Genomic DNA, 19,382 nt, shown 5'->3' with positions numbered 1-19,382 from the left:
ACATTCATGGGTTTTTCTTTATTTTTACTATTTTCTACATTGTAGAATAATAGTGAAGACATCAAAACTATGACAAGTGCTCAGCACATGTGGGAACTCCTTCAAGACGGTTGAAAAAGCATTCCAGGTGAAGCTTGTTGAGAGAATGCCAATGTGTTTAACACTTTTTTGATTACTACACGATTCCATATGTGTTATTTCGTAGTTTTGATTGCATGCAGTTTATTAGGCTCCAGATGAAATAAGTTATGATGAATTTCACAGAGTAGTGAAAGTGCATGGTAATTGATGGTCCTTTGAATATCGAGGGTCTTATTCTGGTGACATCATGATCGATGCTTGGCTGCCTTTTGACAAAAAAACATCTCGCTCTTTTGTCCATAATCATCTCATCATGTTGGCAAGCCTTCCTGCACTGTCTGCCATGGCGATTTTAGCATGTAAATCCTGGTGGGGCAAACTCACTTAAAAAATACGTTGCATGCCAGCAAAGCCACTACACAACACAACACTAACCAATACATGAATTGCACTATAACGGTGACAAACGGAGCCTACAAACCGTTAGGGCCTTCATAAAGCTGTCCCAAACAGCAGAGCTTTCTTTTCAGCCCCATGGAGTGAGTCCTTACCACCGCTACACCTGTCTATCAGCGGAGCCTTGTCTGGCAGTGAAACAGTTCATTCAGCCTCATTTACCGCCTTTTTAAGAAACATAGCTGATATGGCTGACTTGCTTAACAAATGGGGTTTCTACGGACAATTGAGATGTACAAACTATGGCATGAGGGAACAATGAGTGGATAAGAGGCAATCCATAATTTTGCTTAAGAAATGAATGACCGAGCTATGACGGACGTAGTAAATATAACTTTGTTCAGCACTTTTGAAATGTACAGCGACAGGATCATCATGCAAGCATCATGCAAGACATTTTTGGACTCACCGTGTTGTGCTGTGCTCTCCTGAACAGGAAGGTGGTGCAGCGGTTCTTCTTGTGGGAAAATTTTGTTATCAAACTTCATCATCAAAGTTTTGGCATTTCTAGATTTATGGTGCTTTCAAGACAACTGAGAAACAAGGTCGAAACATGGCGTCAGTGATCTTCAGGTCGGAGCTCTAGAAAGAGGCCCGAACTCCCGACTTGGAATTCAGAGTTGGATGACCGTTCAAAACTTATTTTCCCAGTCGGAACTAGTTTTTTTCAGAGTTCCCAGTTGTCTTGAACTCACTGAAGTTGGAGATTTCCCAGTTCCAGAGTTACCAGTTGTTTTTAATGCGGCAGAAGTCATGCTGGATTGACAGCATGGCCAATGTATTCGGAAAGGCTCTGGAGCAACGAACCGCCCTTGCTGTCTCTGCCTGGCCGGTTCCCCTCTCTCCACTGGGATTCTCTGCCTCTAACCCTATTACAGGGGCTGAGTCACTGGCTTACTGGTGCTCTTTCATGCCGTCCCTAGGAGGGGTGCGTCACTTGAGTGGGTTGAGTTACTGACGTGATCTTCCTGTCTGGGTTGGCGCCCCCCCTTGGTTTGTGCTGTGGTGGAGATCTTTGTGGGCTATACTCGGCCTTGTCTCAGGATTGTAAGTTGGTGGTTGAAGATATCCCTCTAGTGGTGCGGGGGCTGTGCTTTGGCAAAGTGGGTGGGGTTATATCCTTCCTGTTTGGCCCTGTCCGGGGGTATCATCGGATGGGGCCACAGTGTCTCCTGACCCCTCCTGTCTCAGCCTCCAGTATTTATGCTGCAGTAGTTTATGTGTCGGGGGAATGGGGTCAGTTGGTTATATCTGGAGTACTTCTCCTCCTTCTCCTTATCCGGTGTCCTGTGTGAATTTAAGTATGCTCTCTCTAATTCTCTCCTTCTCTCTTTCTTTCTCTCTCTCGGAAGACCTGAGCCCTAGGACCATGCGTCAGGACTACCGGGCATGATGACTCCTTGCTGTCCCCAGTCCACCTGGCCTTGCTGCTGTTCCAGTTTCAACTGTTCTGCCTGCGGCTATGGAACCCTGACCTGTCCACCGGACGTGCTACCTGTCCCAGACCTGTTGTTTTCAACTCTCTAGAGACCGCAGGAGCGGTAGAGATACTCTTAATGATCGGCTATGAAAAGCCAACTGACATTTACTCCTGATTATTATTTGACCATGCAGGTCATTTATGAACATTTGAACATCTTGGCCATGCTCTTTTATAATCTCCACCCGGCACAGCCATAAGAGGACTGGCCACCCCTTATAGCCTGGTTCCTCTCTAGGTTTCTTCCTAGGTTTTGGCCTTTCTAGGGAGTCTTTCCTAGCCACCGTGCTTCTACACCTGCATTGCTTGCTGTTTGGGGTTTTAGGCTGGGTTTCTGTACAGCACTTCGAGATATTAGCTGATGTACGAAGGGCTATATAAAATAAATTTGATTTGATTTTGATTGATATTCAACTTTTTCTGTCTCATGGTGTTGCATGTGAATGTTTATCCTTTTAAAAAGGAAAAGAGACCCTTAAAGCCAGAATTGTACCACACACCCACTCTACTGAATAGCAGGCTAGTGATTGCTTTGCAACGTTTGCAGTTAGTCACTGATTCCAATGGCCGATGTTTATGTCCAATGGCCGATGAGCACCGATACCTTTTATCTTAATTTCTCTTCATATGACAAGGATTGAGAATTAAAAACAGGTTCAGCCCCTGGTTCGACCGTGATCTTGCAGAGTTACTCCACCTCAAGAATTGCATTTGGCGAATGGCTCGACACGCGCATACTCAGGCTGACTGGCTATCGTTCAGGCAAATGAGAAATAAGTGCACTCAGGCTATCCGGAAGGCCAAAGTTAGTTACTTTAAGGAGCAGTTCTCTCTCTGTGGCTCTAACCCCAAAAAGTTCTGGAAAACGGGTAAAGACCTGGAGAATAAACCCTCCTCCTCACAGCTGCTCATGTCCCTTAACGTTGATGATGTGGTTGTTACTGACAAGAAGCACATGGCTGAGCTCCTTAATCACCACTTCATTAAGTCTGGATTCCTATTTGACTCAGCCATGCCTCCTTGCTCGTCCAACATTTCCTCATATCCCACCCCTTCTAATGCGACTATCCCCGATGCTTCTCCCTCTTTTTCCCCTGCCCCGCTACAAAGTTTCTCCCTGCAGGCAGTCACTGAGTCTGAGGTGCTAAAGGAGCTCCTTAAACTTGACCCTGAGGATTGAATGTACACTAGCTGTACCATTTGACCGTTTCTAGGCATAAGCAACATAAGTGGCCGTTGTATTGGATTTACCCTAAATAACACAATGTATTCAGGACAAAAAGTAGCAATGTTGATCCATCCTCAGTGTTCTCCTATCACAACCATTAAACTATGTAACTGTTTTAAAGTCGCTATTTGCCTCATGGTGAAATTCCTGAGCGGTCATTTAGAAAGGACGCCTGTATCTTTGTAGTGACTAGGTATATTGATACACCATCCAAAGTGTAATTAATAACTTCACCATGCACAAAGGGATATAATGCGCTTTTTTACCCATCTACCAATAGGTGCCCTTCTTTACAAGGCATTGGAAAACCTCCCTGGTCTTTGTAGTTGAATATGTGTTTGAAATTCACTGCTTGACTGAGGGACCTTACAGATAATTGTATATGTGGGGTACAGAGATAAGGTAGTCATTAAAAAATCATGTTAAACACTATTATTGAGGGCCTCTCGAGTGGCAGGGATGTCCTTGTCCCATCGTGCACTAGCGACTCCTGTGGAGGGCCGGGCGCAGTGCACGCTGACATGGTCGCCAGGTGCACTGTTTCCTCCGACACATCGGTGCGGCTGGCTTCCGAGTTAAGTGGGCTTTGTGTCAAGAAGCAGTGCGGCCTGGTTGGGTTGTGTTTTGGAGGACACACGGCTCTCAACCTTCACCTTTCCCGAGTCCGTACGGGAGTTGCAGCGATGAGACAAGACTGTAACTACCAATTGGATACCACAAAATTGGGGCGAAAAAGGGGTAAAAATATCTATATATATTTTTATAAACATTTTAAAACGCTATTATTGCACACAGAGTGAGTCACTGCAACTTATGTGACTTGTTAAGCACATTTTTACTCCTGAACTGTTTTATGCTTGCCATAACAAAGGGGTTGAATACTTGTTGGCTCATGACATTTCAGCTTTTCACTTTTAATTAATTTGTAAAGATGTCTAAACATAATTCCATAATTCCACTTTCACATTATGGGGTATGTGTAGGCCAGTGACACAACATCTCAAATTAATCAATCTTTAGTTCAGGCTTTAACGCAATAAAATGTAGAAACAGTCAAGGGGTGTGAATATTTTCTGAAGGCACTTTAATAAAACCTGCAATAGGGTGAATGTAAACCAGGGAAAAAACACACAATTCTAAATGAAATAGTTAAAACCATTCCATATATTAGCTTAGTAGACCCCCCCCCCCCCCCCCCCAGCCCAGCACCTCTGATCAGCTCACTGCATGTAACATATTTTCATGAGAGTGATGAGGGTGAATGTGTTGACCTTTCTTGCTGTATTGAGCCTGGTCAAAAGAAGACAAAAAAAGGTCAAAAGAAGGTCCAATCTTCAAATAGTCTTAACCTTTTTGTGATGATTACCATCATCATATTATCCAATGTGTCTGTATAGCTGTCCCAGTGCTGTAGTAATTCACACATTCTTACTGTTTCTATCCCTCTGGCAATTGGCTCTGACTACTATCTATGTCCCCAATCAAATAACATCTAGACAAATGCAATTATCAATCCCCATTTGAAATTACATTTAGGGAGATTATGAGGAGGAATAATACAATTTTACCCGCATTGGAGGGCAAATCACCATAGCAACTTCACCAAAACTCTTTGACCGTACTGTACCAGACACTCTGATACTCATTATGTCACATATGTAAACCTTCCCAAGAGGCATACAGTATACAGTACAGAGCTATAGCAGTCATTGGCTGAGGTAGTATTTTCATACATCCCTTGGTGTAATACAGTACCATGGTAAATGTCAAGATGAGGGCAGAGCTTCTCCAGTGAAGGCCAATGCCACATGTCTTGTCAGGAGACTAAACTGAACCATCTCCCATTGTCTTCTATGCAGCCCATACATCTAAATGGTTTACCTTTTAACTACATTGAATCTCTCTCACTCCAACTTGTGTCCATGTCCAAGGTCAAGGGAGTTCATTGTTAGGTTTTGATTGATTAATGGCACTGTCAAACAAGGACACCTGTTCGCACAGGAAGATCAGCATATTATACTTTTCATCAAGCCCAAATGTAAAATTGATGTCCCAATATATTATTTAAATGTGGCCTCTGGAGCACATGGTCGTTATCAGCCTCCCTTCATTCTGTTTGAGGAAGCAGTTGTTTCAGAATGGGAACATTGATTATGTCATTGATGTATGAGCTTTAAATATGTCACTGATAGACAAGACTTGGTTCCGACTGGCTGGGACAAAGTCAGTGTAATGTCACAGGAGGTAGACATCGGGATCTCTATCTATAATCATAGGATATTACAGTGATTTGTCTTCTGCTGTTCATCTGATCTGTCATTGTTTTCCATCCACTGTCCCCTCTATTCTTTCAAAGAAGATAAATCACTCTCAGTTCATCAAAGGAGACTGTTTCATTTTAATTATTTGATGCTTTAAGGATATTGTTTAATAGAAACACAATCTTCCCATGATTAGAATACGGATACAAGATGTTCTAAAGCTAACAAACATCTCTGAGTATGGGTGCAGACTCTGCAGAGTGATATACTGTTTCGATTCAGTATTGACATTTAATTTGGGATGATGCCATTCCATCAACGATGTCATGCTCCGAAATAGTGTATTAGGAACCAATATTATCTGGTCATGTTGAACAGAACCATTATAGAAGGGGAAATTGTAGGTTCTTCTGATCAATTTGTGTCTGTACTATCATGGATGGCATTTTCTTTGGCAAACATCTCATCTACTAACATGTTTCTGATTGGAAATAGTACTGTTGATTATAGTAGGGGTGAAGTCTGCATTTTGCATCCCTTTAGTCACAGCATGGAGTGAAGCCATCATTTAGCTTTTTTTTTGTAATCACTGATTGCAGAAAGTGAAGATACTCGTTATAATTTCCTGTGAAATTATTTTCAGATTTTGTGATTAGTATACATTTTATAATAGTAAATCTGAGCTGATTGGATCTCTATATGGAAAAAATGAGTCTTTGTTAAGCAACCATGGCAGATATTTAGATTTTCCCAATTTCTCCTCCACTAATACTTAATGAACAATCCTGTGAGAACACTTGTATTACTGTAAAAAATGTCATGACAGGCCTAATGTAAAAATAACATTTGTCTGCAAACTTTACAAATGTCGACTAAATAAAATACGCTAGACAAGATATTTTTGTGTCGATAAAATTAATTATGTGACAAATGTTGCTGGAAATGCATTAATGCACAATATTGATATAATAACCATCGCATCGAAATAAACTTGGGAGTTATGCGATGACATGTTGTGTGGCCCTCCCACTAAAATGTCTCAAAAGCAGGGTTGCCAGGTCAAGCAAAATTGATAGTCTAATGACCACTCAAAACCCGCCCAAAAGGCCTGAAAACTAGCCCAAACCCCGGGGGTGCCTTATTGCTATTATAAACTGGTTACCAACGTAATTACAACAGTAAAAAGTAATGTCTTGTCATACCCGTGGTATATGGTCTGATATACCACGGCTTTCAGCCAATCAGCATTCAGGGCTCGAACCAGGTTTATCATAGTAAATAAATCCCCTTTGCGCATGTGCATAACTATAGATAAACCCGACAGGAGAGTTTTAGTGGATTTCGAAATCTCTGAGCAAGAAAAACTTGAATCAACATAAAAACTAATGTTAGGCTATTGGCTATTGTGCTGTTATTATGTGCCAAATATTAAGACTACAAAAGACCCATTTCAATAGTCATAGGCTGCAGACTCAAATCTTGGTTTATGAATGTAATTAAAATTTGCCATGGTTTGCTTGGATTAAGGCAAGTATTCTATTGCCCCTGATAGGCCTAGATCTCATTTCCGATGGTATACAGTAGCCTAGACAAGATGTAGGCAAGATGTAAACTGAACGATTTAGCAACTTGCTTAGTTCAAATTATCAGACTAATTTATTCAACATGAATAGCGAGGCTATTAAGAGGTAAGAAGTGTTTCCCAATAGCCTACTGGAATAGGCTACTGAGGATGGGGTCATCATTTGAATCACTGAATTAAGTATAAAACATATGTATATGAACTGAATATGCTTGTCAACAACAGCCAGTGTTTATTTTTTAGAATTTGTTTTACCTGTAGCCTAATCTCCTCTCGCTCACATGACTCAGCCAATAGCTGTGCTGCTCTCTCAACACACACACACCCCTCCGGCCCTCCCCACCACTCACTCAGCAACAGCCTGCCTCAGTCAGCAGCAGGTCACAGTTAAATATATTTTTTAAAGGCGGCAGTGTGTAACTAACATGCTGACCAGACCGCACGCGTGCACCATTGCGCGCATGTTGATTTTGTCACCCCACACCAGACACGATCAGGACACTCAGGTTGAAATATCAAAACGAACTCTGAACCAATTATATTAATTTGGGGACAGGTCGATAAGCAAACATTTATGGAAATTTAGCTAGCTAGCTTGCTGTTGCTAGCTAATTTGTCCTGGGATATAAACACAGGGTTGTTATTTTACCTGAAATGCACAAGGTTCTCTACTCCAACAATTAATCCACAGATAAAACGGTAAACCGAGTTTGTTTCTAGTAATCTCTCCTCCTTCAGGCTTCTTCTTCTTCGGACTTTATATGGTGGTTGGCAACCAACTTTAAGGTGCATTACCCCTCCGACTGGACTGGAGTGTGGATCTCAGTTTATCTTTCAATCACCCATGTGGGTATATGCTCCTAAAAAACAATGAGGAGATGGGAGAGGCAGGACTTGAGGCGCATCACACGTCATAAATAGAACCAAGTTCTATTTTAGCGCCTGGTTACGCGCGCAAGCAGTGTGGGTGCAAAGATTGAAAACATGTATGTGTACATTTATTTTGCAACCCGCAACAAAAACCCGCAATTTTCACCCGCGACATCGTTTTCAAAGTAGCCCAATTTTGCAGGAAAACCGTGAACATGGCAACACTGCTGGAAAGCATGCAATTTATTAGTCTACAGATGAAATAAATTATGATGAACTTCACAGGGTGGTGAAAGTGCAAGGTGATGAAATTATGCTACTTTCCAATAAATATTGAGTGTCTTATTCTGGTGACATGACCATCGATGCCTGCCTGCCGTTTGACAGTTAAGCAATAAGGCAGAGGGGTTGTGGTATATGGCCAATATACCATTGCTAAGGGCTGTTCTTATGCACGCATCACGGCTTGCCTGTACACAGCCATTAGCCATCGTATATTGGCCATATACCACAACCCCCCGAGGTGCATTATTTATACTGGTTACCAATGTAATTAGAGCAGTAAAAATACATGTTTTGTCATACCCATGGTATAAGGTCTGATATACTACGGCTGTCAGCCAATCAGCATTCAGGGCTGGAACCACCCAGTTTATAAATTACAATAATCTGGTCGCCACTAGTTACCACAACCACAAAGTCATAAACCCCTATCTATTTCTGCAACTTCTCTTCTTAAAATGTGATTTTAAACCTAACCCTAACCTTAACCCTAGCCTTTACTTAATTTCTAACCTTATGCATAACCCTAACCTTAAATTAAGACCAAAAAAAGATTTTTTTTTTTTCAATACATTTTTACGATTGGCCAATTTGTACTTTGTGGCTGTGGTAAGTAGTGGAAACCAATACATTTGTCCATAAAAATCTCATCATGTAGGCTGGCCTACCTGCACTCTATCTGCAAACTGTTGTCTAGAGCGCATGTGTCAATACCAGAGTGGGCACACTTGCTATATCACACAACATGTTTTTTTTTGTGAGAAAACCATCGGATGAGTTGAAAATGCAATGGAAACCCATTTCATTTGTATGTGTATTATGTCAACATGCACAGCCTTTCACAGTATCTGCAACAAATCAATTTGATGGAAACACATCTCTGGTTTGAAAATGCGCATATTGTTTTTATGTGGATTTGAACATATTTGCATGAAAATCTGTTGCCAATTGGATGGAAACATAGCTACTAATAAAAAAAGGGTTGAATATGAAATGTAATCACACCCTACTTATTATGTAAATATTATACAGTTGAAGGGCCAAATGTGACCTAATGGGTATGATGCATTGTGCATGAAATCATCCAAAATGTATGTGCATTTTGTGATGTGAATACTGATGTTTGGCTGATCAATACAGTCAAATCCATCAAGTAATTTAATCATGACTCTGGTTCAGTTGCTATTAATAATGAGTAGCTCGTTTTAATTTCATATTCATGATATTATGGTATCATTCTTGTATGACTGTGTCCATGAGCAGAAGACAAAACAATGTAGAGACAACATTATTCTTCATTCAGAAAAAGAATTGCGTCATTACTAGAGGTTAACATTTAAATGATCAAGCACATGACATTCATTAAATTGAATTAGTTCTGCGGGATATTTCAGTAGTATACATAGTAATTGAATTAAAGTAAATATTTTTAGGATACTCATACTTTTTCATACTATAGAAACATTACTTAACAGCATTTATCACACTAACAGCCAGGGAATGCACAAAGTAAATGCATCAGTAAACACTTGCAATAAATCAAATCATACACTAACAAGTAACCATGTGGACATGGTCTCTAGTGTGTAACAACAATACATGTTCAAAATGTGTCAGGTCTTGATTTAAACACCCTCTTCTATTTTCTATGGACAACAGGTCATGATAAAACCCTTTCTTTAAAGAGCGAATATTAAGTATGTGCATTATTCAAGGAGTGTGAATCCAAGGAAGCCGTGGCCAATCACATTAGCTCATGAACACCAAGGACAAGGAAGATGCCCCAGAGTTCCCATAGGAGAGTTACCAATTACTCTAGCTCTCTGGCTGATGTGTTGGCGTGAGTGAGTGCGTGCGTGAATGCGTAAGTGCGTGCATGTATGCACGTTTGTAACTGTGAAGTTAGAGATCCAACCAAAAATGAAAGAAAGAAATTTGAAATCCCCAGATGGTCATATTTTATTTGTTTCTTTAAACCTTCTAAGAAAACATTTTCGACATATAACTTGGACAAAAACAAAACCTAATGTTACCTCTGAGAGACCCTGTTTATGACTCACATCTACTCGTATCCTCCAAGTGGCTGTGACCAGTCCACACTGAGGTAGTGGATATTACCATTTGTGACTGCAGGTGTTCCAGAGAGAGAGAGTTCACCTGAGGACAATGACACTCCTATCTGATCCTCACCCTTCTTTCCCCCCGCCCACCTCATGCCTACTACGCTAAATCACAGTAGATCCATTTCATAGCAACAGCTTGACTTTTGAGCTACAGTTTCACCTTTTTGAATTGAACCACTGTGATGAGGAATACATCAGCCTTCTTAGTATTCAGAGTGAGACAACGCAACATTTGTGATATCGATGTGTTTTTATACCCGACAGTGCACTCCAGTCCACAGGAGGCTGGTGAGGGGAGGACGGCTCTTAATAATGGCTGGAATGGAGTGAGTGGAACTGTAATAGCGTGTGTGTAGGTGGCAGGGAAGTCAGGCGCAGGAGAATCGAACTTGGTATAAATGGAGTCGTTTAATAGACTTAACAAAACTCCATAATCAAAATTACAAGATAAATAAAAGTGGGTACAAGAACCCATCGCGCACCAATACATAATACACAAACATACAAACAAACAATCTCCGACAAGGACATGTTGGGAAACAGAGGGTTAAATACACAACATGTAATTAATGGGATTGGAACCAGGTGTGAAGGAAGACAAGACAAAACCAATGGAAAATGAAAAATGGATCAGTGATGGCTAGAAGATCGGTGACGTCGACCGCCGAACACCGCCCGAACAAGGAGAGGGACCGACTTCGGCGGAAGTCGTGACAGAAACGGTATCAAACACATGGAAACCATGTTTTTGATGTGTTTGATACTAATCCATTAGCTCCGTTCCAGCCATTACTATGAACCCATCCTCCCCAATTAAGGTGCCACCAGCCACCTGTGCTCAAGTCCCTCGTCACCAGACCATGTTTTATTTATACCGCTTTTCAAAGACCTATAACCCATCATCTCAACAATGAATGCACCAGAGGAAGAATCCTGTGATGATGAATCTATCTGTGAGGTAAAATGAACTATCTTCCTTAGTGATAAGTCAACTGCTGTAATTCAAAGGTCATGGCAAAGAACATGTAAACTGGTGAACTAAATCAATAATAAAGATATGTGGCATCATTATGATGAAAATAGCAATGGAAGGATGCACAGATACGAGAGAAAGAGACAAATGAATCACAGACCCAAACCAAAAAGCTCATCTTCAAAATATTAATAGATCTAAATATCTTTGTCCTCACCTTACCAAGTGGGAAATATCCAACAAAGATCTTTCCATTGGGGAATGCACTGCGATTGTAGCTTCCGTAGCTCTCATGTCTTTGTGAATACACATGCAGGGTTCAGTGTTTGAACTTTCAAGCCAGTAGAAGACATTCTAGTCGTAATAAGCTCTCACAGAGGAGGTATTGTAGGTCCTCTACCAAAATGTAAAATCTGTGAACGCTCCACCGACACTGACTTAATTAAAGATTTGTTTGCCTGCTGGATTGTTGTTGTCTGTATGTATTAGTTTACACTTTGTCGCTTAGTATTGGGGACTATAGGTTTGATACAGACAGACACACAGACCAGTTCCAACCTTAGTTCCAATCTCATTGTTGGTACTTTTGTAGCATTGGATGCGTCTGTTTGAGAAATGTCTAATGATTATTTTTCTCCTCATGACCAGGATGTAGTTGTCTCTGCACTGCACTGAGACTATGACGGTACACTACAATGCCATTTTAGCCTCTCAACAGACTTAAGCACAGCATGCGGTTAACCTTTTGTGGACAGAAAAACCATGAGACTGTGCTAACCTTTGATTCTCTAGACCTCTCCACCCACCCTGCTGATAGGCTATTCTGCGGTAGGAGGAACAGCTCACTCTTTCCTGTTCAGCGAGACTCGGAACAAAGGGTGACATTATTGAGACTGGCAGCAACCGTTTCTGTGGTTTCACAAAGGAACTATACGCTCCTCCAGTGGAATATTGGGGAGTAGCTGGGCAGTTGTATGGGCTCTCTGTGTGAATCTTGAGAATCACAATACACTGAGTAACAGAACTGAAGTAGGCAGAAGAATAGGACCCCCATGCATAATTTATCTAAGGAGAGAAATGCATTACAACATTGTTTTGTATTACAATGCTGGGGAGGAGCTTTTGGAGGGAATATTTGTGTTTTAGCAAGCATTTATATACTGTATTATGTTTTACCTGATAGACAAAAAAGTACCTGGACAATATTTTGTAACAGTTTTTGTCATTCGGTCTTCACAAAACCAGGACCATTACTGAGAGAATCCCACCCAACCTCCTCCTAGACCTACAGGAAGAAAAACATTTTTTTCGAAGGTGTTTACCACAGCAGGAGTGCTGTGATTGTGTGTGCAGTGTGACATAAATGACAAGAAGGGCTGTCAAGCAGCATGCAAACAGACACTCTCAAGAGGCCATGCGGCCTCTCCTCCAATTATCAGAGCTCTTGGCCTGAGGAGCAGTGCATGCTGGGGTGTGCTTTTTTTTCGATAGTGGTATTGAGATCCCATCTTTCCAGAAATAATGACAGAATGACAGTTCACCTCAGTCGACTGAAACCTCATGTTTTAAAACCGTCTGATCAGTACTGTCTGAGTGTGTCTCTGAGGACATCACTGATTGTGATGAGAGTCAATGACACACACACACACACACACACACACACACACACACACACACACACACACACACACACACACACACACACACACACACACACACACACGCACACACACACAGACACACGCATGCACGCACACACACACACACACACACACACACACACACACACACACACACACACACACACACACACACACACACACACACACACACACACACACACACACACACACACACACACACACACACACACACACACACACACACACACACAGCAAAGGTAGCACACAACACACACGATGCAGTAAACACAGGTCTTTGTTATCCAATCACTAATTTCATTGAAATGAGGAGCACATTTATTCTGCCCAGCAACACACTATTCCCTAAGGAATTCCTGTTGTTGTGATGCCTGTATGTGCATATCATATCACTCTACTTTGGATTGATGCCAATTCACTGACGGATTGCACTGATCAAGTCATCACGTCAAGGGTTACTTGAAATATTGAACATAGGAAATGTCTCTATGTTGCTGCAAGAGAGAACTTTATGGATTTGGCAAGGATTTTATTTGGCCCATCATTCAGATTGGCATTCCTGGCACCTTTATTTCATATTAAGACACGAGTTGAAATGTATTCTACACTATTGAGCTAATATCGTACCGTCTGTTTTAGTAGTGCAATAACATAGATATTATATTAGAATGTTTTATCCACCACTGAGAAACGGAGAGAAAGCTGACGGAAATTGTTTGGCATGGACAGTCTTGATCCTCTCAGGGTAGATATTAAAGGGTATGAAGCACTACTAGGTAATCAGGTGGAATTAAACAGCTGTCCACAAACTAAATCAGTGGTTAAGAAAATAGGAAAGCAAAAGGGTTATTTCCCTCATGTCAGTTAATTGACAGACAATAGAGAGTGACACCAGTGGTGTGTAAAGTAAACTGAGTGACAGGCCCTGTCAGAGAGGGGTACTGGTGACAGCATGCTCTGGACTGTCCAACAACATCTCCTCCTGTGGCTGACAAAGACCCCAATTAACCCCCCAACTCCTACACGGCAGCCCCTCTATACACACACGCGCACGAAGAGTGCGCACACACTTACACACAGCGCATGCACACAATTGCTCTCTCTAACACACACACACACACAAACGCACACACACTTGAGTCCTCTGTCGTAGCGTGACAGCCATATGGCCTTGTCTTTATTAATTTGGCACTAATTGAGCTCGTTCCGCTGGGTCAGACCTTGCTCGCAGTTGTGTAGCCCCATCCCAAGGTACTTCGTTGTTTCCTGCATGAGTGTTTTATTATTCGAGTGACCATGAAAAAAGTATTTTGACATTCAAAAAAGGAGGGGGGAATAATTTATTCCTTCTATGCTTTTATTTCACGCTATTGTCAGTTTGGATTTCATTATTAATTCAAGGTGAGAGACAAATGTTGTATTCAATACAGTCTATTGTCTTTTTCACAAAATGGATTCTGAAATAATTCCTGCAAAACCCTCATTCTGTCAAATAATAGGATTTTAAGTGCTGTAGGCATTGATATATAATACAGTAATAACAACCATGGAGCATGTTGCTTGCATCGGCACAAAAATATTACTTTGGGTCCCTCTAGTGTAGTAATAGTGAAAAAGAACCTCTGATTCTATTTATTAGTTTCATATTAATTGAAATGCAGAATGCTGATGGACTTCACTCGATTCGCTTCTCGTTAAGCCTACATATGTGAGATTGCAAAAATGACACCATTCAAAATAGTCTCAGCCTTGCTTATGACCATCTATAGATTAAGACAAATGCTTTTCAGGCCTACTTAAAAAAAAAAATCTAGTTAATTTCAGAATGGTTTAAATTATAGCCCCATAATAATTACAGCCTTCCTCAGATACCTCACATTGAATAAGTGCACATTCTTACTCCAGACAGTAGATGGCGGTGAGACACCTCTGCCCTAGTTATTATCTCAAAATCAGTATGCCACAGAAAAATTAAAAACATAAACAACTTTTACTGCGCAAGACTATTACTAGTTTGCTGGACTGCTAAACAGATTACGGCACTAGGCTTTCAATCGCGTGAAAATAGAATGCAGTTGAAACACAATATTGGATCCTGCATAGACACAATTCAAGACAAGCTGTTCATTCTAAGCCAAGACATATGGTGATGTCCAGGGCCTTGATATAGGGAGAAACAGTCACACGACAGGCTCGTTCGTTTTCTCTCTGATGATAACTTATGGGAAGTTTAAAGTCACATACTGCCTACCGCAGTTAGGGCGACATGGGGCCCATTAGGTGGCAAAGACGGGGACAGAGCTTTGAATGTGGGATTCCTATGCGAGTACGACGCATTGCCAGGTATTGGCCATGTATGTGGACACAACCTTATAGCAGAAGTCGGTGTGGCTGTTGCACTAGGGCTGAGGATTAGTAAGAGAACCAACAGACTGTCTGACTCCTCTCCGTGTAAAGGTACATTTTTCCAGCAGCGAGTGCATATATTGTGGCATTAAAGGTGTGTCCAGTTGTCCACTTACTAAATGATTGTGCATGGATAAAATGTCACCTTCTGACATTTGAATAAATGATCGATTGACCTACTGATTGATTAAATTGCCTCAGTTAACACAGCCATGTGTCATTGCCATAGGTGACAGTTCTTGGGACCCCAGCAGAAGAGGATGGAGGAGGGAAGGTTGACCTCATCCTGGCTGGGGCATTTGAAGACATGGATGTTGTCTTCATGGCTCACCCCGCTCAGCAGGATGTTGCCTTCCTACCATGTGTATCCATTACAGAGTGAGATTCTGTTTCTGCCGTCTGTATCCAATTCCAGTTTACAACATTTTAACTGAACGTTATATGCTTCCATTTTGGTTCAATCTTTGTTAATCTATTCTCAGTGTGACAGTGAAGTACCATGGGAAGGATTCTCATGCTGCAGCTTACCCCTGGGAGGGGGTCAATGCAGCAGTGCTGGCGTACAGTCAGTTCTGAGGCAGCAGCTAAAGCCAGACTGGAGACTCCATGTTAAATAATGAATGAGAGAGGCTCCTACTGTCATGTACCTGCATGCAGGGGCGCAACTTTCACTGGGGATGGGAGGTATACAGTTGAAGTCAGAAGTTTACATACACTCAGGTTGGAGTCATTAAAACTCGTTTTTTGACCACTCCACAAATTTCTTGTTAACAAACTATAGTTTTGGCAAGTCGGTTAGGACATCTACTTTGTGCAGTAATTTTTCCAACAATTGTTTACAGACAGATTATTTCACTTATAATTCACTGTATCACAATTCCAGTGGGTCAGAAGTTTACATACACTAAGTTGACTGTGCCTTTAACAGCTTGGAAAATTTCAGAAAATGATGTCATGGCTTTAGAAGTTTCTGATAGACTAATTAACATAATTTGAGTCAATTGGAGGTGTACCTGTGGATGTATTTCAAGGCCTACCTTCAAACTCAGTGCCTCTTTGCTTGACATAATGGGAAAATCAAAAGAAATCAGCCAGGATTTTGTAGACCTCCACAAGTCTGGTTCATCCTTGGGAGCAATTTCCAAATGCCTGAAGGTACCACGTTCATCTGTACAAACAATAGTATGCAATTATAAACACCATGGGACCACGCAGCCGTCATATCGCTCAGGAAGGAGACGCGTTCTGTCTCCTAGAGATGAACGTACTTAGGTGCGAAAAGTGCAAATCAATCACAGAACAACAGCAAAGGACCTTGTGAAGATGCTGGAGGAAACAGGTACAAAAGTATCTATATCCACAGTAAAACGAGTCCTATATCGACATTACCTGAAAGGCCGCTCAGCCAGGAAGAAGCCACTGCTCCAAAACCGCCATAAAAAAAGCCAGACTACGGTTTGCAACTGCACATGGGGACAAAGATTGTACTTTGTGGAGAAATGTCCTCTGGTCTGATGAAAAAAAAATAGAACTGTTTGGCCATAATGACCATCGTTATGTTTGGAGGAAAAAGGGAGAGACTTGCAAGCCAAAGAACACCATCCCAACCGTGAAGCACGGGGGTGGCAGCATCATGTTGTGGGGGTGCTTTGCTGCAGGAGGGACTGGTGCACTTCACAAAATAGATGGCATCATGAGGAAAATAAAATTATGTGGATATATTGAAGCAACATCTCAAGACATCAGTCAGGAAGTTAACGCTTGGTCGCAAATGGGTCTTACAAATAGACAATGACCCCAAGCATACTTCCAAAGTTGTGGCAAAATGGCTTAAGGACAACAAAGTGAAGGTATTGGAGTGGCCATCACAAAGCCCTGACCTCAATCCTATAGAAAATTTGTGGGCAGAACTGAAAAAGCGTGTGTGAGGGCCTACAAATCTTACTCAGTTACACCAGCTCTGTCAGGAGAAATGGGCCAAAATTCACCCAACTTATTGTGGGAAGCTTATGGAAGGCTACCCAACACGTTTGATCCAAGTTAAACAATTTAAAGGCAATGCTACCAAATACTAATTGAGTGTATGTAAACTTCTGACCCACTGGGAATGTGATGAAAGAAATAAAAGCTGAAATAAATCATTATCTCTACTATTATTCTGACATTTCACATTCTTAAAGTAAAGTGGTGATCCTAACTGACCTAAGACAGGGAATTTTAACTAAGATTAAATGTCAGGAATTGTGAAAAACTGAGTTTAAATGTATTTGGCTAAGGTGTATGTAAACTTCCGACTTCAACTGTATATATATATATACTACATCCCCCCCACGTTTCTAAAACCAAAGTTGCGCCCCGGCCTGCATGTGTGGGCATAACCATTGAAAGTAATGTTTTGATTTGATGTGCTTTAAAGTGATATTTTGGTATTCACCTGTTGCGCCTGTGCAGTTAAGTATCAAGTCTTTGTGTACACCATTGATGGCTTCATACTGTAACAGCTGTTGAACAAACCACCATACCTGGCTGATCCACAGTCTCTGTGTACACCTCTTTCTTATCAGACATAAAGGTTCAATTGGCTTCTTCTTTGTCTTCTTCCACAGGCATCATCAAACATGGTGGAGTGAAGCCTAACATCATCCCAGCCTACACCGGGCTGGAGTACTACAGTGGAGCACTCCACTGGTCACGGACCTGTCTGACCTCAAAGCCAAGGCAGAGGCCTGCTTCAGGTAATTAAATAAATTAATAAAGACAAGGCCATATGGCTGTCACGCTACGACAGAGGACTCAAGTGTGTGTGCGTTTGTGTGTGTGTGTGTGTTAGAGAGAGCAACTGGTTGTCAAGTAAGCATGCTCAAAATAGCATTTTTTTCCGTTGTCCCTTGTTTACCATCAAGGTTGAGGGAAAATATGTTGGTGGGTAAGTTGTGTAAGTTTATTTCCCATAGGTGGGGAGAACTTATCCAAACCACACATATTCCAACATCCTTCCCAACACCACCCTTGCACAGCTCCACGAAGAGAATGGTAGAGCCTTGAGGATTGAGTTTGTGGAAGTGCAGAACAATTTCTCAGGTAGAAAAAATTAAATAATAATAATTGTAGAGAGAGTAATATTACTGGAGATGAGCACTTGTCTTCATAGTCTTGGCAGGTTCCACTGACTTTGGCAACGTGTCATTTGTCGTCCCTGGGATACACCCTTTCTTTTACATTGGCACCGATGCACTGAACCATACTGAGGAGTATACCGCAGCTGCAGGTAGGATCCAGTAATAAAAAGAGATGGGTACTGCTCAACTTGATTTCAGCCTATTTTAAGCTCTATAAAATAAACTGAATACAGAAAATGGATACAAAATGGACCCTGGTACAGACTGATTTTCTGACCGTTATGACATTATTCACATCAGTGTAGGTTGTTGAGGGGAGGACGGCTTATGAGCCATCCTCCCCTCAGCAGCCTCCACTGATTCACATGTCTATTCCATTGAATGGTCCAGGTGCAGAAAAGGCCCAGTTTTACACGCTCCGGACGGCCAAGGCCCTGGCCATGACAGCTGTGGATGTACTGTGCTGCCCTGAGCTGTTTCACAAGATGAGGGTGGAATTCTCTGAGGCCAAACTGAAGCAGGAGCAAGGACCGAAAGACAAGGACACTACTGGCTCCACACATTCATGGAAAAAACATTGATGACCTCGTGATTAACAGGAAGTATTGATTCAAACTACCTCTAGTCAGAGGCTGCTCTGCAATCAGTGCCAAGTTGCTCATGATTTTCGAAGAATGGTAATCATTGTTATCAATGAAGCAATTCTAATACACCATAAAGCAAAGTTTCTAATGAGAAGCTACAACATTGCAATTACTGTAATATGTCAATTTCCATGTCTTTACTTTGCAGTAGGCTAGTTCAAAACGTGTTCTTCCATTTCAGATGCAATGACTTCCTCTTTCTCAGAAAACATCACA

General features: G+C 41.5%; 1 pseudogene; it reads left to right on the top strand.

Moving 5' to 3' along the window:
• Positions 1–1,090: 1,090 nt before the first annotated feature.
• LOC139530983 (xaa-Arg dipeptidase-like) lies at positions 1,091–19,377 on the top strand (annotated as a pseudogene).
• The last annotated feature ends 5 nt before the right edge of the window (positions 19,378–19,382 follow it).

This window comes from Salvelinus alpinus, chromosome 9 (genome assembly GCF_045679555.1).
Source record: "Salvelinus alpinus chromosome 9, SLU_Salpinus.1, whole genome shotgun sequence".
Taxonomy (NCBI): Eukaryota; Metazoa; Chordata; class Actinopteri; order Salmoniformes; family Salmonidae; genus Salvelinus; species Salvelinus alpinus.
The sequence above is the reverse complement of the archived record's forward strand: the minus strand, read 5'-3'. Positions and strand labels throughout refer to the sequence as shown.